General features: G+C 37.7%; 22 non-coding genes across 22 annotated transcripts; all 22 read right to left on the bottom strand.

Moving 5' to 3' along the window:
- Window positions 1-3,797: 3,797 nt before the first annotated feature.
- On the bottom strand, window positions 3,798-3,869 carry trnac-gca (transfer RNA cysteine (anticodon GCA)). The gene has a single exon. It is a non-coding gene; the product is annotated as a tRNA-Cys (tRNA).
- A 606-nt stretch (window positions 3,870-4,475) lies between these two features.
- Window positions 4,476-4,547, bottom strand: trnac-gca (transfer RNA cysteine (anticodon GCA)). Its single transcript has one exon. It is a non-coding gene; the product is annotated as a tRNA-Cys (tRNA).
- Window positions 4,548-5,153: 606 nt separating this feature from the next.
- On the bottom strand, window positions 5,154-5,225 carry trnac-gca (transfer RNA cysteine (anticodon GCA)). Its single transcript has one exon. It is a non-coding gene; the product is annotated as a tRNA-Cys (tRNA).
- Window positions 5,226-5,831: 606 nt separating this feature from the next.
- trnac-gca (transfer RNA cysteine (anticodon GCA)) lies at window positions 5,832-5,904 on the bottom strand. The gene has a single exon. It is a non-coding gene; the product is annotated as a tRNA-Cys (tRNA).
- Window positions 5,905-7,160: 1,256 nt separating this feature from the next.
- trnac-gca (transfer RNA cysteine (anticodon GCA)) lies at window positions 7,161-7,232 on the bottom strand. The gene has a single exon. It is a non-coding gene; the product is annotated as a tRNA-Cys (tRNA).
- Window positions 7,233-8,140: 908 nt separating this feature from the next.
- Window positions 8,141-8,212, bottom strand: trnac-gca (transfer RNA cysteine (anticodon GCA)). Its single transcript has one exon. It is a non-coding gene; the product is annotated as a tRNA-Cys (tRNA).
- A 908-nt stretch (window positions 8,213-9,120) lies between these two features.
- Window positions 9,121-9,192, bottom strand: trnac-gca (transfer RNA cysteine (anticodon GCA)). The gene has a single exon. It is a non-coding gene; the product is annotated as a tRNA-Cys (tRNA).
- Window positions 9,193-11,052: 1,860 nt separating this feature from the next.
- Window positions 11,053-11,124, bottom strand: trnac-gca (transfer RNA cysteine (anticodon GCA)). The gene has a single exon. It is a non-coding gene; the product is annotated as a tRNA-Cys (tRNA).
- Window positions 11,125-12,682: 1,558 nt separating this feature from the next.
- Window positions 12,683-12,754, bottom strand: trnac-gca (transfer RNA cysteine (anticodon GCA)). Its single transcript has one exon. It is a non-coding gene; the product is annotated as a tRNA-Cys (tRNA).
- Window positions 12,755-13,662: 908 nt separating this feature from the next.
- On the bottom strand, window positions 13,663-13,734 carry trnac-gca (transfer RNA cysteine (anticodon GCA)). Its single transcript has one exon. It is a non-coding gene; the product is annotated as a tRNA-Cys (tRNA).
- Window positions 13,735-14,642: 908 nt separating this feature from the next.
- Window positions 14,643-14,714, bottom strand: trnac-gca (transfer RNA cysteine (anticodon GCA)). The gene has a single exon. It is a non-coding gene; the product is annotated as a tRNA-Cys (tRNA).
- Window positions 14,715-15,622: 908 nt separating this feature from the next.
- trnac-gca (transfer RNA cysteine (anticodon GCA)) lies at window positions 15,623-15,694 on the bottom strand. Its single transcript has one exon. It is a non-coding gene; the product is annotated as a tRNA-Cys (tRNA).
- A 908-nt stretch (window positions 15,695-16,602) lies between these two features.
- trnac-gca (transfer RNA cysteine (anticodon GCA)) lies at window positions 16,603-16,674 on the bottom strand. Its single transcript has one exon. It is a non-coding gene; the product is annotated as a tRNA-Cys (tRNA).
- A 908-nt stretch (window positions 16,675-17,582) lies between these two features.
- Window positions 17,583-17,654, bottom strand: trnac-gca (transfer RNA cysteine (anticodon GCA)). The gene has a single exon. It is a non-coding gene; the product is annotated as a tRNA-Cys (tRNA).
- A 1,558-nt stretch (window positions 17,655-19,212) lies between these two features.
- Window positions 19,213-19,284, bottom strand: trnac-gca (transfer RNA cysteine (anticodon GCA)). The gene has a single exon. It is a non-coding gene; the product is annotated as a tRNA-Cys (tRNA).
- A 907-nt stretch (window positions 19,285-20,191) lies between these two features.
- trnac-gca (transfer RNA cysteine (anticodon GCA)) lies at window positions 20,192-20,263 on the bottom strand. The gene has a single exon. It is a non-coding gene; the product is annotated as a tRNA-Cys (tRNA).
- Window positions 20,264-21,171: 908 nt separating this feature from the next.
- On the bottom strand, window positions 21,172-21,243 carry trnac-gca (transfer RNA cysteine (anticodon GCA)). The gene has a single exon. It is a non-coding gene; the product is annotated as a tRNA-Cys (tRNA).
- Window positions 21,244-21,848: 605 nt separating this feature from the next.
- trnac-gca (transfer RNA cysteine (anticodon GCA)) lies at window positions 21,849-21,920 on the bottom strand. Its single transcript has one exon. It is a non-coding gene; the product is annotated as a tRNA-Cys (tRNA).
- A 605-nt stretch (window positions 21,921-22,525) lies between these two features.
- trnac-gca (transfer RNA cysteine (anticodon GCA)) lies at window positions 22,526-22,597 on the bottom strand. Its single transcript has one exon. It is a non-coding gene; the product is annotated as a tRNA-Cys (tRNA).
- Window positions 22,598-23,203: 606 nt separating this feature from the next.
- On the bottom strand, window positions 23,204-23,275 carry trnac-gca (transfer RNA cysteine (anticodon GCA)). The gene has a single exon. It is a non-coding gene; the product is annotated as a tRNA-Cys (tRNA).
- Window positions 23,276-23,879: 604 nt separating this feature from the next.
- trnac-gca (transfer RNA cysteine (anticodon GCA)) lies at window positions 23,880-23,951 on the bottom strand. Its single transcript has one exon. It is a non-coding gene; the product is annotated as a tRNA-Cys (tRNA).
- A 606-nt stretch (window positions 23,952-24,557) lies between these two features.
- Window positions 24,558-24,629, bottom strand: trnac-gca (transfer RNA cysteine (anticodon GCA)). Its single transcript has one exon. It is a non-coding gene; the product is annotated as a tRNA-Cys (tRNA).
- Window positions 24,630-25,279: the final 650 nt, after the last annotated feature.

A 25,279-nucleotide genomic window follows, 5' to 3' on the forward strand; every position in this document is an offset into this window, starting at 1 on the left:
ATTAGGAAATGGAAGACATACAAGACCACTGATAATCTCCCTCGATCTGGGGCTCCACGCAAGATCTCACCCCGTGGGGTCAAAATGATCACAAGAACGGTGAGCAAAAATCCCAGAACCACACGGGGGGACCTAGTGAATGACCCGCAGAGAGCTGGGACCAAAGTAACGAAGCCTACCATCAGTAACACACTACGCCGCCAGGGACTCAAATCCTGCAGTGCCAGACGTGTCCCCCTGCTTAAGCCAGTACATGTCCAGGCCCGTCTGAAGTTTGCTAGAGAGCATTTGGATGATCAAGAAGAGGATTAGGAGAATGTCATATGGTCAGATGAAACCAAAATATAACTTTTTGGTAAAAACTCAACTCATCGTGTTAGGAGGACAAAGAATGTTGCATCCAAAGAACACCAAGAGTTGCATCCAAAGAACACCATACCTACTGTGAAGCATGGGGGTGGAAACATCATGCTTTGGGGCTGTTTTTCTGCAAAGGGACCAGGACGAATGATCCGTGTAAAGGAAAGAATGAATGTGGCCATGTTTCGTGAGTTTTTGAGTGAAAACCTCCTTCCATCAGCAAGGGCATTGAAGATGAAACGTGGCTGGGTCTTTCAGCATGACAATGATCCCAAACACACCGCCCGGGTCTACGAAGGAGTGGCTTCGTAAGAAGCATTTCAAGGTCCTGGAGTGGCCTAGCCAGTCTCCAGATCTCAACCCCATAGAAAATCTTTGGAGGGAGTTGAAAGTCCGTGTTGCCCAGCGACAGCCCCAAAACATCACTGCTCTAGAGGAGATCTGCATGGAGGAATGGGCCAAAATACCAGCAACAGTGTGTGAAAACCTTGTGAAGACTTACAGAAAACGTTTGACCTGTGTCATTGCCAACAAAGGGTATATAAATCCTCTTACATCTAGACGTTCCGCTAGCGGAACACCTGCTCCAATATCCAATGATGGGCGTGGCGCGAAATACAAACTCCTCTAAAATCCGAAAACTTCCATTTTTCAAACATATGACTATTTTACACCATTTTAAAGACAAGACTCTCCTTTATCTAACCACACTGTCCGATTTCAAAAAGGCTTTACAGCGAAAGCAAAACATTAGATTATGTCAGCAGAGTACCCAGCCAGAAATAATCAGACACCCATTTTTCAAGCTAGCATATAATGTCACAAAAAACAAAGCCACAGCTAAATGCAGCACTAACCTTTGATGATCTTCATCAGATGACAACCCTAGGACTTTATGTTTTACAATGCATGCATGTTTTGTTCAATCAAGTTCATATTTATATCAAAAACCAGCTTTTTTACATTAGCATGTGACGTTCAGAACTAGCATACCCCCCGCAAACTTCCGGTGAATTTACTAAATTACTCACGATAAACGTTCACAAAAAACATAACAATTATTTTAAGAATTATAGATACAGAACTCCTCTATGCACTCGATATGTCCGATTTTAAAATAGCTTTTCGGTGAAAGCACATTTTGCAATATTCTCAGTAGATAGCCCGGCATCACAGGGCTAGCTATTTAGACACCCAGCAAGTTTAGCCTTCACCAAACTCCGATTTACTATTAGAAAAGTTTGATTACCTTTGGTGTTCTTCATCAGAATGCACTCCCAGGACTTCTACTTCAATAACAAATGTTGGTTTGGTCCCAAATAATCCATAGTTATATCCAAACAGCGGCGTTTTGTTCGTGCGTTCAAGACACTATCCGAATGGTAAAGAAGGGTCACGAGCACGACGCATTTCGTGACAAAAAAATCTAAATATTCCATTACCGTACTTCGAAGCATGTCAACCGCTGTTTAAAATCGCAAATTTTCTCGTAAAAAAGCGATAATATTCCGACCGGGAGTCATTGTATCCGTTCAAAGACGATAGAATTAAAACATGGGGTCGTCTCGTGCACGAGCATGAGTCCCATTGTCCGCTGATAGACCACTTAGCAAAGCGCTCGTGTGTTTCAGCCAGGGCTTGGAATTACGTCATTCAGCTTTTTGCCGCCTTCTGAGAGCCCATGGGAGCCGTAGGAAGTGTCACGTAACAGCAGAGATCCCCTGTATTGGATAGAGATAATCAAGGAGGGCAAAAAATGGTCAGAGAGGGCGCTTCCTGTGTGGAATCTTCTCAGGTTTTGGCCTGCCAAATGAGTTCTGTTATACTCACAGACACCATTCAAACAGTTTTAGAAACTTTGGAGTGTTTTCTATCCAAAGCTAATAATTATATGCATATTCTAGATTCCGGGCAGGAGTAATAATCAGATTAAATCGGGTACGTTTTTTATCCGGCCGTGAAAATGTGCTTTCGCCGAAAAGCTATTTTAAAATCTGACACCGCGACTGCATAAAGGAGTTCTGTATCTATAATTCTTAAAATAATTGTTATGTATTTTGTGAACGTTAATCGTGAGTAATTTAGTAAATTCACCGGAAGTTTGCGGTGGGTATGCTAGTTCTGAACATCACATGCTAATGATGATTTCTCCTCCTCAGACGACGAAGATTGTGACAACTAGTCACTTTAACCTCCCTGGGCAAGGTGGGACGCTTGCCCAGGGAATCGCGTAGCGCGAAATACAAATACCTCATAAATGCTATAACTTCAATTTCTCAAACATATGACTATTTTACACCATTTTATAGATACACCTCTCCTGAATCGAACCACGTTGTCCGATTTCAAAAAGGCTTTACAGCGAAAGCAAAACATTAGATTATGTCAGGAGAGTACCCTGCCAAAAATAATCACACTGCCATTTTCAAAGCAACTAGCATGCATCACAAATACCCAAAACACAGCTAAATGCAGCACTAACCTTTGATGATCTTCATCAGATGACACTCCTAGGACATCATGTTACACAATACATGCATTTTTTGTTCGATAAAGTTCATATTTATATATAAAAACAGCATTTTACATCGGCGCGTGACGTTCAGAAAATATTTTCCCTCAAATGCTTCCGGTAAATTAGCGCTACAATTTACAACATTTCTATTCGAAAACATTATAGATTAACTATAGATTAACATCTTGTGAATGCAACCGCATTTCCAGATTTAAAAATAACTTTACTGGGAAATCACACTTTGCAATAAACGAGGTGCTATGCTCAGAAAATAGGCAAGGCGATACAGGTTAGCGCCATCTTGGAACCATCTTGATTATCTTCATCAGAAGGCACTTCCAGGCATCCCAGGTCCACAACAAATGTAGTTTTGTTCGAAAAAGTTAATAATTTATGTCCCACTCTCTCTTTGAAAACATACCCATAAAGTATTTGATTTCATGTTGACTATAGGATTTGAACCTGAGACCTCTTGATCCTAAGACTATTGCAATTCCACCTCTGTTAGGAACTGTCTGACTGAGAGAATGAAATATCTAATGAGGGACATTTTAGATTGGGTAACATAACCAAAAAAGGAGCACTCCCTCTCTCAAGATACACATAGAAAGTACATGATTCAAGGGGGAACCAGGATTTGATCCTGAGAAATTGTCTAAGGGACATTTCAGAGGGCGATCTACATAACCTAATAAAGAACACTCTCTCTTTCAAAGCGTACCCATAAAATATTTGATTTCAAGTTGTCAATAGGATTTGATCCTGAGACCTCTTGATCTGAAGTCTATTGCACTTCCACCTATTTTAGGAACTGTTCAACTGAGAGAAAAACCATTTAATTAGGGACATTTTAGATTGAGTAACATAATTTAAAAAGGTGCACTTCTACCCTATTTATACTCTTAGAAAGCAATTGATTTTAAGGGGGCACCAGGATTTGAACCTGGGACCTCTTGATCTGCAGTCAAATGCTCTACCACTGAGCTATACCCCCTCTGCTAGAAACTATCTGAATGGGAAAAAATTCTCGAAGAAGGTACATTTTAGCTGGAGATCTAGATAACCTAATACATTTTACTCTCGCTTTGAAAACATACCCATAAAGTATTTGATTTCATGTTGACTATAGGATTTGAACCTGAGACCTCTTGATCCAAAGACCTTTGCAATTCCACCTCTGTTAGGACCTGTCTGACAGAGAGAAAAAACATCTAATGAGGGACATTTTAGATTGAGTAACATAACCAAAAAAGGAGCACTCCCTCTCTCAAGATATACATAGAAAGTACATGATTCAAGGGGGAACCAGGATTTGATCCTGAGAAATTGTCTAATAAGGGACATTTCAGAGGGCGATCTACATAACCTAATAAAGAACACTCTCTCTTTCAAAGCGTAACCATGAAATATTTGATTTCAAGTTGACAATAGGGTTTGATCCTGATTCCTCTTGATCTGAAGTCTATTGCACTTCCACCTATTTTAGGAACTGTTCAACTGAGAGAAAAACCATTTAATTAGGGACATTTTAGATTGAGTAACATAATTTAAATAGGTGCACTTCTACCCTATTTATACTCTTAGAAAGCAATTGATTTTAAGGGGGCACCAGGATTTGAACCTGGGACCTCTTGATCTGCAGTCAAACGCTCTACCACTGAGCTATACCCCCTCTGCTAGAAACTATCTGAATGGGAAAAAATTCTCGAAGAAGGTACATTTTACCTGGAGATCTAGATAACCTAATACATTTTACTCTCGCTTTGAAAACATACCCATAAAGTATTTGATTTCATGTTGACTACAGGATTTGAACCTGAGACCTCTTGATCCAAAGACCTTTGCAATTCCACCTCTGTTAGGACCTGTCTGACAGAGAGAAAAAACATCTAATGAGGGACATTTTAGATTGAGTAACATCACCAAAAAAGGAGCACTCCCTCTCTCAAGATACATATAGAAAGTACATGATTCAAGGGGGAACCAGGATTTGATCCTGAGAAATTGTCTAATAAGGGACATTTCAGAGGGCGATCTACATAACCTAATAAAGAACACTCTCTCTTTCAAAGCGTACCCATAAAATATTTGATTTCAAGTTGACAATAGGGTTTGATCCTGAGACCTCTTGATCTGAAGTCTATTGCACTTCCACCTATTTTAGGAACTGTTCAACTGAGAGAAAAACCATTTAATTAGGGACATTTTAGATTGAGTAACATAATTTAAAAAGGTGCACTTCTACCCTATTTATACTCTTAGAAAGCAATTGATTTTAAGGGGGCACCAGGATTTGAACCTGGGACCTCTTGATCTGCAGTCAAATGCTCTACCACTGAGCTATACCCCCTCTGCTAGAAACTATCTGAATGGGAAAAAATTCTCGAATAAGGTACATTTTAGCTGGAGATCTAGATAACCTAATACATTTTACTCTCGCTTTGAAAACATACCCATAAAGTATTTGATTTCATGTTGACTATAGGATTTGAACCTGAGACCTCTTGATCCAAAGACCTTTGCAATTCCACCTCTGTTAGGAACTGTCTGACAGAGAGAAAAAACATCTAATGAGGGACATTTTAGATTGAGTAACATCACCAAAAAAGGAGCACTCCCTCTCTCAAGATACACATAGAAAGTACATGATTCAAGGGGGAACCAGGATTTGATCCTGAGAAATTGTCTAATAAGGGACATTTCAGAGGGCGATCTACATAACCTAATAAAGAACACTCTCTCTTTCAAAGCGTACCCATAAAATATTTGATTTCAAGTTGACAATAGGGTTTGATCCTGAGACCTCTTGATCTGAAGTCTATTGCACTTCCACCTATTTTAGGAACTGTTCAACTGAGAGAAAAACCATTTAATTAGGGACATTTTAGATTGAGTAACATAATTTAAAAAGGTGCACTTCTACCCTATTTATACTCTTAGAAAGGAATTGATTTTAAGGGGGCACCAGGATTTGAACCTGGGACCTCTATGATCTGCAGTCAAATGCTCTACCACTGAGCTATACCCCCTCTGCTAGAAACTATCTGAATGGGAAAAAATTCTCGAATAAGGTACATTTTAGCTGGAGATCTAGATAACCTAATACATTTTACTCTCGCTTTGAAAACATACCCATAACGTATTTGATTTCATGTTGACTATAGGATTTGAACCTGAGACCTCTTGATCCAAAGACCTTTGCAATTCCACCTCTGTTAGGAACTGTCTGACAGAGAGAAAAAACATCTAATGAGGGACATTTTAGATTGAGTAACATCACCAAAAAAGGAGCACTCCCTCTCTCAAGATACACATAGAAAGTACATGATTCAAGGGGGAACCAGGATTTGATCCTGAGAAATTGTCTAATAAGGGACATTTCAGAGGGCGATCTACATAACCTAATAAAGAACACTCTCTCTTTCAAAGCGTACCCATAAAATATTTGATTTCAAGTTGACAATAGGGTTTGATCCTGAGACCTCTTGATCTGAAGTCTATTGCACTTCCACCTATTTTAGGAACTGTTCAACTGAGAGAAAAACCATTTAATTAGGGACATTTTAGATTGAGTAACATAATTTAAAAAGGTGCACTTCTACCCTATTTATACTCTTAGAAAGAAATTGATTTTAAGGGGGCACTGCAGTCAAATGCTCTACCACTGAGCTATACCCCCTCTGCTAGAAACTATCTGAATGGGAAAAAATTCTCGAATAAGGTACATTTTAGCTGGAGATCTAGATAACCTAATACATTTTACTCTCGCTTTGAAAACATACCCATAAAGTATTTGATTTCATGTTGACTATAGGATTTGAACCTGAGACCTCTTGATCCAAAGACCTTTGCAATTCCACCTCTGTTAGGAACTGTCTGACAGAGAGAAAAAACATCTAATGAGGGACATTTTAGATTGAGTAACATCACCAAAAAAGGAGCACTCCCTCTCTCAAGATACACATAGAAAGTACATGATTCAAGGGGGAACCAGGATTTGATCCTGAGAAATTGTCTAATAAGGGACATTTCAGAGGGCGATCTACATAACCTAATAAAGAACACTCTCTCTTTCAAAGCGTACCCATAAAATATTTGATTTCAAGTTGACAATAGGGTTTGATCCTGAGACCTCTTGATCTGAAGTCTATTTCACTTCCACCTATTTTAGGAACTGTTCAACTGAGAGAAAAACCATTTAATTAGGGACATTTTAGATTGAGTAACATAATTTAAAAAGGTGCACTTCTACCCTATTTATACTCTTAGAAAGGAATTGATTTTAAGGGGGCACCAGGATTTGAACCTGGGACCTCTTGATCTGCAGTCAAATGCTCTACCACTGAGCTATACCCCCTCTGCTAGAAACTATCTGAATGGGAAAAAAATCTCGAATAAGGTACATTTTAGCTGGAGATCTAGATAACCTAATACATTTTACTCTCGCTTTGAAAACATACCCATAAAGTATTTGATTTCATGTTGACTATAGGATTTGAACCTGAGACCTCTTGATCCAAAGACCTTTGCAATTCCACCTCTGTTAGGAACTGTCTGACAGAGAGAAAAAACATCTAATGAGGGACATTTTAGATTGAGTAACATCACCAAAAAAGGAGCACTCCCTCTCTCAAGATACACATAGAAAGTACATGATTCAAGGGGGAACCAGGATTTGATCCTGAGAAATTGTCGAATAAGGGACATTTCAGAGGGCGATCTACATAACCTAATAAAGAACACTCTCTCTTTCAAAGCGTAACCATGAAATATTTGATTTCAAGTTGACAATAGGGTTTGATCCTGATTCCTCTTGATCTGAAGTCTATTGCACTTCCACCTATTTTAGGAACTGTTCAACTGAGAGAAAAACCATTTAATTAGGGACATTTTAGATTGAGTAACATAATTTAAAAAGGTGCACTCCCTCTCTCAAGATACACATAGAAAGTACATGATTCAAGGGGGAACCAGGATTTGATCCTGAGAAATTGTCTAATAAGGGACATTTCAGAGGGCGATCTACATAACCTAATAAAGAACACTCTCTCTTTCAAAGCGTACCCATAAAATATTTGATTTCAAGTTGACAATAGGGTTTGATCCTGAGACCTCTTGATCTGAAGTCTATTGCACTTCCACCTATTTTAGGAACTGTTCAACTGAGAGAAAAACCATTTAATTAGGGACATTTTAGATTGAGTAACATAATTTAAAAAGGTGCACTTCTACCCTATTTATACTCTTAGAAAGCAATTGATTTTAAGGGGGCACCAGGATTTGAACCTGGGACCTCTTGATCTGCAGTCAAATGCTCTACCACTGAGCTATACCCCCTCTGCTAGAAACTATCTGAATGGGAAAAAATTCTCGAATAAGGTACATTTTAGCTGGAGATCTAGATAACCTAATACATTTTACTCTCGCTTTGAAAACATACCCATAAAGTATTTGATTTCATGTTGACTATAGGATTTGAACCTGAGACCTCTTGATCCAAAGACCTTTGCAATTCCACCTCTGTTAGGAACTGTCTGACAGAGAGAAAAAACATCTAATGAGGGACATTTTAGATTGAGTAACATCACCAAAAAAGGAGCACTCCCTCTCTCAAGATACACATAGAAAGTACATGATTCAAGGGGGAACCAGGATTTGATCCTGAGAAATTGTCTAATAAGGGACATTTCAGAGGGCGATCTACATAACCTAATAAAGAACACTCTCTCTTTCAAAGCGTACCCATAAAATATTTGATTTCAAGTTGACAATAGGGTTTGATCCTGAGACCTCTTGATCTGAAGTCTATTGCACTTCCACCTATTTTAGGAACTGTTCAACTGAGAGAAAAACCATTTAATTAGGGACATTTTAGATTGAGTAACATAATTTAAAAAGGTGCACTCCCTCTCTCAAGATACACATAGAAAGTACATGATTCAAGGGGGAACCAGGATTTGATCCTGAGAAATTGTCTAATAAGGGGCATTTCAGAGGGCGATCTACATAACCTAATAAAGAACACTCTCTCTTTCAAAGCGTACCCATAAAATATTTGATTTCAAGTTGACAATAGGGTTTGATCCTGAGACCTCTTGATCTGAAGTCTATTGCACTTCCACCTATTTTAGGAACTGTTCAACTGAGAGAAAAACCATTTAATTAGGGACATTTTAGATTGAGTAACATAATTTAAAAAGGTGCACTTCTACCCTATTTATACTCTTAGAAAGGAATTGATTTTAAGGGGGCACCAGGATTTGAACCTGGGACCTCTTGATCTGCAGTCAAATGCTCTACCACTGAGCTATACCCCCTCTGCTAGAAACTATCTGAATGGGAAAAAAATCTCGAATAAGGTACATTTTAGCTGGAGATCTAGATAACCTAATACATTTTACTCTCGCTTTGAAAACATACCCATAAAGTATTTGATTTCATGTTGACTATAGGATTTGAACCTGAGACCTCTTGATCCAAAGACCTTTGCAATTCCACCTCTGTTAGGAACTGTCTGACAGAGAGAAAAAACATCTAATGAGGGACATTTTAGATTGAGTAACATCACCAAAAAAGGAGCACTCCCTCTCTCAAGATACACATAGAAAGTACATGATTCAAGGGGGAACCAGGATTTGATCCTGAGAAATTGTCTAATAAGGGACATTTCAGAGGGCGATCTACATAACCTAATAAAGAACACTCTCTCTTTCAAAGCGTAACCATGAAATATTTGATTTCAAGTTGACAATAGGGTTTGATCCTGATTCCTCTTGATCTGAAGTCTATTGCACTTCCACCTATTTTAGGAACTGTTCAACTGAGAGAAAAACCATTTAATTAGGGACATTTTAGATTGAGTAACATAATTTAAAAAGGTGCACTCCCTCTCTCAAGATACACATAGAAAGTACATGATTCAAGGGGGAACCAGGATTTGATCCTGAGAAATTGTCTAATAAGGGACATTTCAGAGGGCGATCTACATAACCTAATAAAGAACACTCTCTCTTTCAAAGCGTACCCATAAAATATTTGATTTCAAGTTGACAATAGGGTTTGATCCTGAGACCTCTTGATCTGAAGTCTATTGCACTTCCACCTATTTTAGGAACTGTTCAACTGAGAGAAAAACCATTTAATTAGGGACATTTTAGATTGAGTAACATAATTTAAAAAGGTGCACTTCTACCCTATTTATACTCTTAGAAAGAAATTGATTTTAAGGGGGCACTGCAGTCAAATGCTCTACCACTGAGCTATACCCCCTCTGCTAGAAACTATCTGAATGGGAAAAAATTCTCGAATAAGGTACATTTTAGCTGGAGATCTAGATAACCTAATACATTTTACTCTCGCTTTGAAAACATACCCATAAAGTATTTGATTTCATGTTGACTATAGGATTTGAACCTGAGACCTCTTGATCCAAAGACCTTTGCAATTCCACCTCTGTTAGGAACTGTCTGACAGAGAGAAAAAACATCTAATGAGGGACATTTTAGATTGAGTAACATCACCAAAAAAGGAGCACTCCCTCTCTCAAGATACACATAGAAAGTACATGATTCAAGGGGGAACCAGGATTTGATCCTGAGAAATTGTCTAATAAGGGACATTTCAGAGGGCGATCTACATAACCTAATAAAGAACACTCTCTCTTTCAAAGCGTACCCATAAAATATTTGATTTCAAGTTGACAATAGGGTTTGATCCTGAGACCTCTTGATCTGAAGTCTATTGCACTTCCACCTATTTTAGGAACTGTTCAACTGAGAGAAAAACCATTTAATTAGGGACATTTTAGATTGAGTAACATAATTTAAAAAGGTGCACTCCCTCTCTCAAGATACACATAGAAAGTACATGATTCAAGGGGGAACCAGGATTTGATCCTGAGAAATTGTCTAATAAGGGGCATTTCAGAGGGCGATCTACATAACCTAATAAAGAACACTCTCTCTTTCAAAGCGTACCCATAAAATATTTGATTTCAAGTTGACAATAGGGTTTGATCCTGAGACCTCTTGATCTGAAGTCTATTGCACTTCCACCTATTTTAGGAACTGTTCAACTGAGAGAAAAACCATTTAATTAGGGACATTTTAGATTGAGTAACATAATTTAAAAAGGTGCACTTCTACCCTATTTATACTCTTAGTAAGCAATTGATTTTAAGGGGGCACCAGGATTTGAACCTGGGACCTCTTGATCTGCAGTCAAATGCTCTACCACTGAGCTATACCCCCTCTGCTAGAAACTATCTGAATGGGAAAAAAATCTCGAATAAGGTACATTTTAGCTGGAGATCTAGATAACCTAATACATTTTACTCTCGCTTTGAAAACATACCCATAAAGTATTTGATTTCATGTTGACTATAGGATTTGAACCTGAGACCTCTTGATCCAAAGACCTTTGCAATTCCACCTCTGTTAGGAACTGTCTGACAGAGAGAAAAAACATCTAATGAGGGACATTTTAGATTGAGTAACATCACCAAAAAAGGAGCACTCCCTCTCTCAAGATACACATAGAAAGTACATGATTCAAGGGGGAACCAGGATTTGATCCTGAGAAATTGTCTAATAAGGGACATTTCAGAGGGCGATCTACATAACCTAATAAAGAACACTCTCTCTTTCAAAGCGTAACCATGAAATATTTGATTTCAAGTTGACAATAGGGTTTGATCCTGATTCCTCTTGATCTGAAGTCTATTGCACTTCCACCTATTTTAGGAACTGTTCAACTGAGAGAAAAACCATTTAATTAGGGACATTTTAGATTGAGTAACATAATTTAAAAAGGTGCACTCCCTCTCTCAAGATACACATAGAAAGTACATGATTCAAGGGGGAACCAGGATTTGATCCTGAGAAATTGTCTAATAAGGGACATTTCAGAGGGCGATCTACATAACCTAATAAAGAACACTCTCTCTTTCAAAGCGTACCCATAAAATATTTGATTTCAAGTTGACAATAGGGTTTGATCCTGAGACCTCTTGATCTGAAGTCTATTGCACTTCCACCTATTTTAGGAACTGTTCAACTGAGAGAAAAACCATTTAATTAGGGACATTTTAGATTGAGTAACATAATTTAAAAAGGTGCACTTCTACCCTATTTATACTCTTAGAAAGAAATTGATTTTAAGGGGGCACTGCAGTCAAATGCTCTACCACTGAGCTATACCCCCTCTGCTAGAAACTATCTGAATGGGAAAAAATTCTCGAATAAGGTACATTTTAGCTGGAGATCTAGATAACCTAATACATTTTACTCTCGCTTTGAAAACATACCCATAAAGTATTTGATTTCATGTTGACTATAGGATTTGAACCTGAGACCTCTTGATCCAAAGACCTTTGCAATTCCACCTCTGTTAGGAACTGTCTGACAGAGAGAAAAAACATCTAATGAGGGACATTTTAGATTGAGTAACATCACCAAAAAAGGAGCACTCCCTCTCTCAAGATACACATAGAAAGTACATGATTCAAGGGGGAACCAGGATTTGATCCTGAGAAATTGTCTAATAAGGGACATTTCAGAGGGCGATCTACATAACCTAATAAAGAACACTCTCTCTTTCAAAGCGTACCCATAAAATATTTGATTTCAAGTTGACAATAGGGTTTGATCCTGAGACCTCTTGATCTGAAGTCTATTGCACTTCCACCTATTTTAGGAACTGTTCAACTGAGAGAAAAACCATTTAATTAGGGACATTTTAGATTGAGTAACATAATTTAAAAAGGTGCACTTCTACCCTATTTATACTCTTAGAAAGGAATTGATTTTAAGGGGGCACCAGGATTTGAACCTGGGACCTCTTGATCTGCAGTCAAATGCTCTACCACTGAGCTATACCCCCTCTGCTAGAAACTATCTGAATGGGAAAAAAATCTCGAATAAGGTACATTTTAGCTGGAGATCTAGATAACCTAATACATTTTACTCTCGCTTTGAAAACATACCCATAAAGTATTTGATTTCATGTTGACTATAGGATTTGAACCTGAGACCTCTTGATCCAAAGACCTTTGCAATTCCACCTCTGTTAGGAACTGTCTGACAGAGAGAAAAAACATCTAATGAGGGACATTTTAGATTGAGTAACATCACCAAAAAAGGAGCACTCCCTCTCTCAAGATACACATAGAAAGTACATGATTCAAGGGGGAACCAGGATTTGATCCTGAGAAATTGTCTAATAAGGGACATTTCAGAGGGCGATCTACATAACCTAATAAAGAACACTCTCTCTTTCAAAGCGTAACCATGAAATATTTGATTTCAAGTTGACAATAGGGTTTGATCCTGATTCCTCTTGATCTGAAGTCTATTGCACTTCCACCTATTTTAGGAACTGTTCAACTGAGAGAAAAACCATTTAATTAGGGACATTTTAGATTGAGTAACATAATTTAAAAAGGTGCACTCCCTCTCTCAAGATACACATAGAAAGTACATGATTCAAGGGGGAACCAGGATTTGATCCTGAGAAATTGTCTAATAAGGGACATTTCAGAGGGCGATCTACATAACCTAATAAAGAACACTCTCTCTTTCAAAGCGTACCCATAAAATATTTGATTTCAAGTTGACAATAGGGTTTGATCCTGAGACCTCTTGATCTGAAGTCTATTGCACTTCCACCTATTTTAGGAACTGTTCAACTGAGAGAAAAACCATTTAATTAGGGACATTTTAGATTGAGTAACATAATTTAAAAAGGTGCACTTCTACCCTATTTATACTCTTAGAAAGAAATTGATTTTAAGGGGGCACCAGGATTTGAACCTGGGACCTCTTGATCTGCAGTCAAATGCTCTACCACTGAGCTATACCCCCTCTGCTAGAAACTATCTGAATGGGAAAAAAATCTCGAATAAGGTACATTTTAGCTGGAGATCTAGATAACCTAATACATTTTACTCTCGCTTTGAAAACATACCCATAAAGTATTTGATTTCATGTTGACTATAGGATTTGAACCTGAGACCTCTTGATCCAAAGACCTTTGCAATTCCACCTCTGTTAGGAACTGTCTGACAGAGAGAAAAAACATCTAATGAGGGACATTTTAGATTGAGTAACATCACCAAAAAAGGAGCACTCCCTCTCTCAAGATACACATAGAAAGTACATGATTCAAGGGGGAACCAGGATTTGATCCTGAGAAATTGTCTAATAAGGGACATTTCAGAGGGCGATCTACATAACCTAATAAAGAACACTCTCTCTTTCAAAGCGTACCCATAAAATATTTGATTTCAAGTTGACAATAGGGTTTGATCCTGAGACCTCTTGATCTGAAGTCTATTGCACTTCCACCTATTTTAGGAACTGTTCAACTGAGAGAAAAACCATTTATTTAGGGACATTTTAGATTGAGTAACATAATTTAAAAAGGTGCACTCCCTCTCTCAAGATACACATAGAAAGTACATGATTCAAGGGGGAACCAGGATTTGATCCTGAGAAATTGTCTAATAAGGGACATTTCAGAGGGCGATCTACATAACCTAATAAAGAACACTCTCTCTTTCAAAGCGTACCCATAAAATATTTGATTTCAAGTTGACAATAGGGTTTGATCCTGAGACCTCTTGATCTGAAGTCTATTGCACTTCCACCTATTTTAGGAACTGTTCAACTGAGAGAAAAACCATTTAATTAGGGACATTTTAGATTGAGTAACATAATTTAAAAAGGTGCACTTCTACCCTATTTATACTCTTAGAAAGGAATTGATTTTAAGGGGGCACCAGGATTTGAACCTGGGACCTCTTGATCTGCAGTCAAATGCTCTACCACTGAGCTATACCCCCTCTGCTAGAAACTATCTGAATGGGAAAAAAATCTCGAATAAGGTACATTTTAGCTGGAGATCTAGATAACCTAATACATTTTACTCTCGCTTTGAAAACATACCCATAAAGTATTTGATTTCATGTTGACTATAGGATTTGAACCTGAGACCTCTTGATCCAAAGACCTTTGCAATTCCACCTCTGTTAGGAACTGTCTGACAGAGAGAAAAAACACCTAATGAGGGACATTTTAGATTGAGTAACATCACCAAAAAAGGAGCACTCCCTCTCTCAAGATACACATAGAAAGTACATGATTCAAGGGGGAACCAGGATTTGATCCTGAGAAATTGTCTAATAAGGGACATTTCAGAGGGCGATCTACATAACCTAATAAAGAACACTCTCTCTTTCAAAGCGTAACCATGAAATATTTGATTTCAAGTTGACAATAGGGTTTGATCCTGATTCCTCTTGATCTGAAGTCTATTGCACTTCCACCTATTTTAGGAACTGTTCAACTGAGAGAAAAACCATTTAATTAGGGACATTTTAGATTGAGTAACATAATTTAAAAAGGTGCACTCCCTCTCTCATGATACACATAGAAAGTACATGATTCAAGGGGGAACCAGGATTTGATCCTGAGAAATTGTCTAATAAGGGACATTTCAGAGGGCGATCTACATAACCTAATAAAGAACACTCTCTCTTTCAAAGCGTACCCATAAAATATTTGATTTCAAGTTGACAATAGGGTTTGATCCTGAGACCTCTTGATCTGAAGTCTATTGCACTTCCACCTATTTTAGGAACTGTTCAACTGAGAGAAAAACCATTTAATTAGGGACATTTTAGATTGAGTAACATAATTTAAAAAGGTGCACTTCTACCCTATTTATACTCTTAGAAAGAAATTGATTTTAAGGGGGCACCAGGATTTGAACCTGGGACCTCTTGATCTGCAGTCAAATGCTCTACCACTGAGCTATACCCCCTCTGCTAGAAACTATCTGAATGGGAAAAAAATCTCGAATAAGGTACATTTTAGCTGGAGATCTAGATAACCTAATACATTTTACTCTCGCTTTGAAAACATACCCATAAAGTATTTGATTTCATGTTGACTATAGGATTTGAACCTGAGACCTCTTGATCCAAAGACCTTTGCAATTACACCTCTGTTAGGAACTGTCTGACAGAGAGAAAAAACATCTAATGAGGGACATTTTAGATTGAGTAACATCACCAAAAAAGGAGCACTCCCTCTCTCAAGATACACATAGAAAGTACATGATTCAAGGGGGAACCAGGATTTGATCCTGAGAAATTGTCTAATAAGGGACATTTCAGAGGGCGATCTACATAACCTAATAAAGAACACTCTCTCTTTCAAAGCGTACCCATAAAATATTTGATTTCAAGTTGACAATAGGGTTTGATCCTGAGACCTCTTGATCTGAAGTCTATTGCACTTCCACCTATTTTAGGAACTGTTCAACTGAGAGAAAAACCATTTAATTAGGGACATTTTAGATTGAGTAACATAATTTAAAAAGGTGCACTCCCTCTCTCAAGATACACATAGAAAGTACATGATTCAAGGGGGAACCAGGATTTGATCCTGAGAAATTGTCTAATAAGGGGCATTTCAGAGGGCGATCTACATAACCTAATAAAGAACACTCTCTCTTTCAAAGCGTACCCATAAAATATTTGATTTCAAGTTGACAATAGGGTTTGATCCTGAGACCTCTTGATCTGAAGTCTATTGCACTTCCACCTATTTTAGGAACTGTTCAACTGAGAGAAAAACCATTTAATTAGGGACATTTTAGATTGAGTAACATAATTTAAAAAGGTGCACTTCTACCCTATTTATACTCTTAGAAAGGAATTGATTTTAAGGGGGCACCAGGATTTGAACCTGGGACCTCTTGATCTGCAGTCAAATGCTCTACCACTGAGCTATACCCCCTCTGCTAGAAACTATCTGAATGGGAAAAAAATCTCGAATAAGGTACATTTTAGCTGGAGATCTAGATAACCTAATACATTTTACTCTCGCTTTGAAAACATACCCATAAAGTATTTGATTTCATGTTGACTATAGGATTTGAACCTGAGACCTCTTGATCCAAAGACCTTTGCAATTCCACCTCTGTTAGGAACTGTCTGACAGAGAGAAAAAACATCTAATGAGGGACATTTTAGATTGAGTAACATCACCAAAAAAGGAGCACTCCCTCTCTCAAGATACACATAGAAAGTACATGATTCAAGGGGGAACCAGGATTTGATCCTGAGAAATTGTCTAATAAGGGACATTTCAGAGGGCGATCTACATAACCTAATAAAGAACACTCTCTCTTTCAAAGCGTAACCATGAAATATTTGATTTCAAGTTGACAATAGGGTTTGATCCTGATTCCTCTTGATCTGAAGTCTATTGCACTTCCACCTATTTTAGGAACTGTTCAACTGAGAGAAAAACCATTTAATTAGGGACATTTTAGATTGAGTAACATAATTTAAAAAGGTGCACTCCCTCTCTCAAGATACACATAGAAAGTACATGATTCAAGGGGGAACCAGGATTTGATCCTGAGAAATTTTCTAATAAGGGACATTTCAGAGGGCGATCTACATAACCTAATAAAGAACACTCTCTCTTTCAAAGCGTACCCATAAAATATTTGATTTCAAGTTGACAATAGGGTTTGATCCTGAGACCTCTTGATCTGAAGTCTATTGCACTTCCACCTATTTTAGGAACTGTTCAACTGAGAGAAAAACCATTTAATTAGGGACATTTTAGATTGAGTAACATAATTTAAAAAGGTGCACTTCTACCCTATTTATACTCTTAGAAAGAAATTGATTTTAAGGGGGCACCAGGATTTGAACCTGGGACCTCTTGATCTGCAGTCAAATGCTCTACCACTGAGCTATACCCCCTCTGCTAGAAACTATCTGAATGGGAAAAAAATCTCGAATAAGGTACATTTTAGCTGGAGATCTAGATAACCTAATACATTTTACTCTCGCTTTGAAAACATACCCATAAAGTATTTGATTTCATGTTGACTATAGGATTTGAACCTGAGACCTCTTGATCCAAAGACCTTTGCAATTCCACCTCTGTTAGGAACTGTCTGACAGAGAGAAAAAACATCTAATGAGGGACATTTTAGATTGAGTAACATCACCAAAAAAGGAGCACTCCCTCTCTCAAGATACACATAGAAAGTACATGATTCAAGGGGGAACCAGGATTTGATCCTGAGAAATTGTCTAATAAGGGACATTTCAGAGGGCGATCTACATAACCTAATAAAGAACACTCTCTCTTTCAAAGCGTACCCATAAAATATTTGATTTCAAGTTGACAATAGGGTTTGATCCTGAGACCTCTTGATCTGAAGTCTATTGCACTTCCACCTATTTTAGGAACTGTTCAACTGAGAGAAAAACCATTTAATTAGGGACATTTTAGATTGAGTAACATAATTTAAAAAGGTGCACTCCCTCTCTCAAGATACACATAGAAAGTACATGATTCAAGGGGGAACCAGGATTTGATCCTGAGAAATTGTCTAATAAGGGACATTTCAGAGGGCGATCTACATAACCTAATAAAGAACACTCTCTCTTTCAAAGCGTACCCATAAAATATTTGATTTCAAGTTGACAATAGGGTTTGATCCTGAGACCTCTTGATCTGAAGTCTATTGCACTTCCACCTATTTTAGGAACTGTTCAACTGAGAGAAAAACCATTTAATTAGGGACATTTTAGATTGAGTAACATAATTTAAAAAGGTGCACTTCTACCCTATTTATACTCTTAGAAAGAAATTGATTTTAAGGGGGCACTGCAGTCAAATGCTCTACCACTGAGCTATACCCCCTCTGCTAGAAACTATCTGAATGGGAAAAAATTCTCGAATAAGGTACATTTTAGCTGGAGATCTAGATAACCTAATACATTTTACTCTCGCTTTGAAAACATACCCATAAAGTATTTGATTTCATGTTGACTATAGGATTTGAACCTGAGACCTCTTGATCCAAAGACCTTTGCAATTCCACCTCTGTTAGGAACTGTCTGACAGAGAGAAAAAACATCTAATGAGGGACATTTTAGATTGAGTAACATCACCAAAAAAGGAGCACTCCCTCTCTCAAGATACACATAGAAAGTACATGATTCAAGGGGGAACCAGGATTTGATCCTGAGAAATTGTCTAATAAGGGACATTTCAGAGGGCGATCTACATAACCTAATAAAGAACACTCTCTCTTTCAAAGCGTACCCATAAAATATTTGATTTCAAGTTGACAATAGGGTTTGATCCTGAGACCTCTTGATCTGAAGTCTATTGCACTTCCACCTATTTTAGGAACTGTTCAACTGAGAGAAAAACCATTTAATTAGGGACATTTTAGATTGAGTAACATAATTTAAAAAGGTGCACTTCTACCCTATTTATACTCTTAGAAAGGAATTGATTTTAAGGGGGCACCAGGATTTGAACCTGGGACCTCTTGATCTGCAGTCAAATGCTCTACCACTGAGCTATACCCCCTCTGCTAGAAACTATCTGAATGGGAAAAAAATCTCGAATAAGGTACATTTTAGCTGGAGATCTAGATAACCTAATACATTTTACTCTCGCTTTGAAAACATACCCATAAAGTATTTGATTTCATGTTGACTATAGGATTTGAACCTGAGACCTCTTGATCCAAAGACCTTTGCAATTCCACCTCTGTTAGGAACTGTCTGACAGAGAGAAAAAACATCTAATGAGGGACATTTTAGATTGAGTAACATCACCAAAAAAGGAGCACTCCCTCTCTCAAGATACACATAGAAAGTACATGATTCAAGGGGGAACCAGGATTTGATCCTGAGAAATTGTCTAATAAGGGACATTTCAGAGGGCGATCTACATAACCTAATAAAGAACACTCTCTCTTTCAAAGCGTAACCATGAAATATTTGATTTCAAGTTGACAATAGGGTTTGATCCTGATTCCTCTTGATCTGAAGTCTATTGCACTTCCACCTATTTTAGGAACTGTTCAACTGAGAGAAAAACCATTTAATTAGGGACATTTTAGATTGAGTAACATAATTTAAAAGGTGCACTCCCTCTCTCAAGATACACATAGAAAGTACATGATTCAAGGGGGAACCAGGATTTGATCCTGAGAAATTGTCTAATAAGGGACATTTCAGAGGGCGATCTACATAACCTAATAAAGAACACTCTCTCTTTCAAAGCGTACCCATAAAATATTTGATTTCAAGTTGACAATAGGGTTTGATCCTGAGACCTCTTGATCTGAAGTCTATTGCACTTCCACCTATTTTAGGAACTGTTCAACTGAGAGAAAAACCATTTAATTAGGGACATTTTAGATTGAGTAACATAATTTAAAAAGGTGCACTTCTACCCTATTTATACTCTTAGAAAGAAATTGATTTTAAGGGGGCACCAGGATTTGAACCTGGGACCTCTTGATCTGCAGTCAAATGCTCTACCACTGAGCTATACCCCCTCTGCTAGAAACTATCTGAATGGGAAAAAAATCTCGAATAAGGTACATTTTAGCTGGAGATCTAGATAACCTAATACATTTTACTCTCGCTTTGAAAACATACCCATAAAGTATTTGATTTCATGTTGACTATAGGATTTGAACCTGAGACCTCTTGATCCAAAGACCTTTGCAATTCCACCTCTGTTAGGAACTGTCTGACAGAGAGAAAAAACATCTAATGAGGGACATTTTAGATTGAGTAACATCACCAAAAAAGGAGCACTCCCTCTCTCAAGATACACATAGAAAGTACATGATTCAAGGGGGAACCAGGATTTGATCCTGAGAAATTGTCTAATAAGGGACATTTCAGAGGGCGATCTACATAACCTAATAAAGAACACTCTCTCTTTCAAAGCGTACCCATAAAATATTTGATTTCAAGTTGACAATAGGGTTTGATCCTGAGACCTCTTGATCTGAAGTCTATTGCACTTCCACCTATTTTAGGAACTGTTCAACTGAGAGAAAAACCATTTAATTAGGGACATTTTAGATTGAGTAACATAATTTAAAAAGGTGCACTCCCTCTCTCAAGATACACATAGAAAGTACATGATTCAAGGGGGAACCAGGATTTGATCCTGAGAAATTGTCTAATAAGGGACATTTCAGAGGGCGATCTACATAACCTAATAAAGAACACTCTCTCTTTCAAAGCGTACCCATAAAATATTTGATTTCAAGTTGACAATAGGGTTTGATCCTGAGACCTCTTGATCTGAAGTCTATTGCACTTCCACCTATTTTAGGAACTGTTCAACTGAGAGAAAAACCATTTAATTAGGGACATTTTAGATTGAGTAACATAATTTAAAAAGGTGCACTTCTACCCTATTTATACTCTTAGAAAGCAATTGATTTTAAGGGGGTACCAGGATTTGAACCTGGGACCTGTTGATCTGCAGTCAAATGCTCTACCACTGAGCTATACCCCCTCTGCTAGAAACTATCTGAATGGGAAAAAATTCTCGAATAAGGTACATTTTAGCTGGAGCTCTAGATAACCTAATACATTTTACTCTCGCTTTGAAAACATACCCATAAAGTATTTGATTTCATGTTGACTATAGGATTTGAACCTGAGACCTCTTGATCCAAAGACCTTTGCAATTCCACCTCTGTTAGGAACTGTCTGACAGAGAGAAAAAACATCTAATGAGGGACATTTTAGATTGAGTAACATCACCAAAAAAGGAGCACTCCCTCTCTCAAGATACACATAGAAAGTACATGATTCAAGGGGGAACCAGGATTTGATCCTGAGAAATTGTCTAATAAGGGACATTTCAGAGGGCGATCTACATAACCTAATAAAGAACACTCTCTCTTTCAAAGCGTACCCATAAAATATTTGATTTCAAGTTGACAATAGGGTTTGATCCTGAGACCTCTTGATCTGAAGTCTATTGCACTTCCACCTATTTTAGGAACTGTTCAACTGAGAGAAAAACCATTTAATTAGGGACATTTTAGATTGAGTAACATAATTTAAAAGGTGCACTTCTACCCTATTTATACTCTTAGAAAGCAATTGATTTTAAGGGGGCACCAGGATTTGAACCTGGGACCTCTTGATCTGCAGTCAAATGCTCTACCACTGAGCTATACCCCCTCTGCTAGAAACTATCTGAATGGGAAAAAATTCTCGAATAAGGTACATTTTAGCTGGAGATCTAGATAACCTAATACATTTTACTCTCGCTTTGAAAACATACCCATAAAGTATTTGATTTCATGTTGACTATAGGATTTGAACCTGAGACCTCTTGATCCAAAGACCTTTGCAATTCCACCTCTGTTAGGAACTGTCTGACAGAGAGAAAAAACATCTAATGAGGGACATTTTAGATTGAGTAACATAACCAAAAAAGGAGCACTCCCTCTCTCAAGATACACATAGAAAGTACATGATTCAAGGGGAAACCAGGATTTGATCCTGAGAAATTGTCGAATAAGGGACATTTCAGAGGGCGATCTACATAACCTAATAAAGAACACTCTCTCTTTCAAAGCGTACCCATAAAATATTTGATTTCAAGTTGACAATAGGGTTTGATCCTGAGACCTCTTGATCTGAAGTCTATTGCACTTCCACCTATTTTAGGAACTGTTCAACTGAGAGAAAAACCATTTAATTAGGGACATTTTAGATTGAGTAACATAATTTAAAAGGTGCACTTCTACCCTATTTATACTCTTAGAAAGCAATTGATTTTAAGGGGGTACCAGGATTTGAACCTGGGACCTCTTGATCTGCAGTCAAATGCTCTACCACTGAGCTATACCCCCTCTGCTAGAAACTATCTGAATGGGAAAAAATTCTCGAATAAGGTACATTTTAGCTGGAGATCTAGATAACCTAATACATTTTACTCTCGCTTTGAAAACATACCCATAAAGTATTTGATTTCATGTTGACTATAGGATTTGAACCTGAGACCTCTTGATCCAAAGACCTTTGCAATTCCACCTCTGTTAGGAACTGTCTGACAGAGAGAAAAAACATCTAATGAGGGACATTTTAGATTGAGTAACATAACCAAAAAAGGAGCACTCCCTCTCTCAAGATACACATAGAAAGTACATGATTCAAGGGGGGAACCAGGATTTGATCCTGAGAAATTGTCGAATAAGGGACATTTCAGAGGGCGATCTACATAACCTAATAAAGAACACTCTCTCTTTCAAAGCGTACCCATAAAATATTTGATTTCAAGTTGACAATAGGGTTTGATCCTGAGACCTCTTGATCTGAAGTCTATTGCACTTCCACCTATTTTAGGAACTGTTCAACTGAGAGAAAAACCATTTAATTAGGGACATTTTAGATTGAGTAACATAATTTAAAAAGGTGCACTTCTACCCTATTTATACTCTTAGCAAGCAATTGATTTTAAGGGGCACCAGGATTTGAACCTGGGACCTCTTGATCTGCAGTCAAATGCTCTACCACTGAGCTATACCCCCTCTGCTAGAAACTATCTGAATGGGAAAAAATTCTCGAATAAGGTACATTTTAGCTGGAGATCTAGATAGCCTAATACATTTTACTCTCGCTTTGAAAACATACCAATAAAGAACTTGATTTCATGTTGACTATAGGATTTGAACCTGAGACCTCTTGATCCAAAGACCTTTGCAATTCCACCTCTGTTAGGAACTGTCTGACAGAGAGAAAAAACATCTAATGAGGGACATTTTAGATTGAGTAACATAACCAAAAAGGAGCACTCCCTCTCTCAAGATACACATAGAAAGTACATGATTCAAGGGGGAACCAGGATTTGATCCTGAGAAATTGTCGAATAAGGGACATTTCAGAGGGCGATCTACATAACCTAATAAAGAACACTCTCTCTTTCAAAGCGTACCCATAAAATATTTGATTTCAAGTTGACAATAGGGTTTGATCCTGAGACCTCTTGATCTGAAGTCTATTGCACTTCCACCTATTTTAGGAACTGTTCAACTGAGAGAAAAACCATTTAATTAGGGACATTTTAGATTGAGTAACATAATTTAAAAAGGTGCACTTCTACCCTATTTATACTCTTAGCAAGCAATTGATTTTAAGTGGCACCAGGATTTGAACCTGGGACCTCTTGATCTGCAGTCAAATGCTCTACCACTGAGCTATACCCCCTCTGCTAGAAACTATCTGAATGGGAAAAAATTCTCGAATAAGGTACATTTTAGCTGGAGATCTAGATAACCTAATACATTTTACTCTCGCTTTGAAAACATACCAATAAAGTACTTGATTTCATGTTGACTATAGGATTTGAACCTGAGACCTCTTGATCCAAAGACCTTTGCAATTCCACCTCTGTTAGGAACTGTCTGACAGAGAGAAAAAACATCTAATGAGGGACATTTTAGATTGAGTAACATAACCAAAAAAGGAGCACTCCCTCTCTCAAGATACACATAGAAAGTACATGATTCAAGGGGGAACCAGGATTTGATCCTGAGAAATTGTCGAATAAGGGACATTTCAGAGGGCGATCTACATAACCTAATAAAGAACACTCTCTCTTTCAAAGCGTACCCATAAAATATTTGATTTCAAGTTGACAATAGGGTTTGATCCTGAGACCTCTTGATCTGAAGTCTATTGCACTTCCACCTATTTTAGGAACTGTTCAACTGAGAGAAAAACCATTTAATTAGGGACATTTTAGATTGAGTAACATAATTTAAAAAGGTGCACTTCTACCCTATTTACACTCTTAGAAAGCAATTGATTTTAAGGGGGCACCAGGATTTGAACCTGGGACCTCTTGATCTGCAGTCAAATGCTCTACCACTGAGCTATACCCCCTCTGCTAGAAACTATCTGAATGGGAAAAAAATCTCGAATAAGGTACATTTTAGCTGGAGATCTAGATAACCTAATACATTTTACTCTCGCTTTGAAAACATACCCATAAAGTATTTGATTTCATGTTGACTATAGGATTTGAACCTGAGACCTCTTGATCCAAAGACCTTTGCAATTCCACCTCTGTTAGGAACTGTCTGACAGAGAGAAAAAACATCTAATGAGGGACATTTTAGATTGAGTAACATCACCAAAAAAGGAGCACTCCCTCTCTCAAGATACACATAGAAGTACATGATCAAGGGGGAACCAGGATTTGATCCTGAGAAATTGTCTAATAAGGGACATTTCAGAGGGCGATCTACATAACCTAATAAAGAACACTCTCTCTTTCAAAGCGTAACCATGAAATATTTGATTTCAAGTTGACAATAGGGTTTGATCCTGATTCCTCTTGATCTGAAGTCTATTGCACTTCCACCTATTTTAGGAACTGTTCAACTGAGAGAAAAACCATTTAATTAGGGACATTTAGATTGAGTCACATAATTTAAAAAGGTGCACTCCCCTCTCTCAAGATACACATAGAAAGTACATGATTCAAGGGGGAAACCAGGATTTGATCCTGAGAAATTGTCTAATAAGGGACA

Source organism: Salmo trutta, chromosome 13 (assembly GCF_901001165.1).
Source record: "Salmo trutta chromosome 13, fSalTru1.1, whole genome shotgun sequence".
NCBI lineage: Eukaryota > Metazoa > Chordata > Actinopteri > Salmoniformes > Salmonidae > Salmo > Salmo trutta.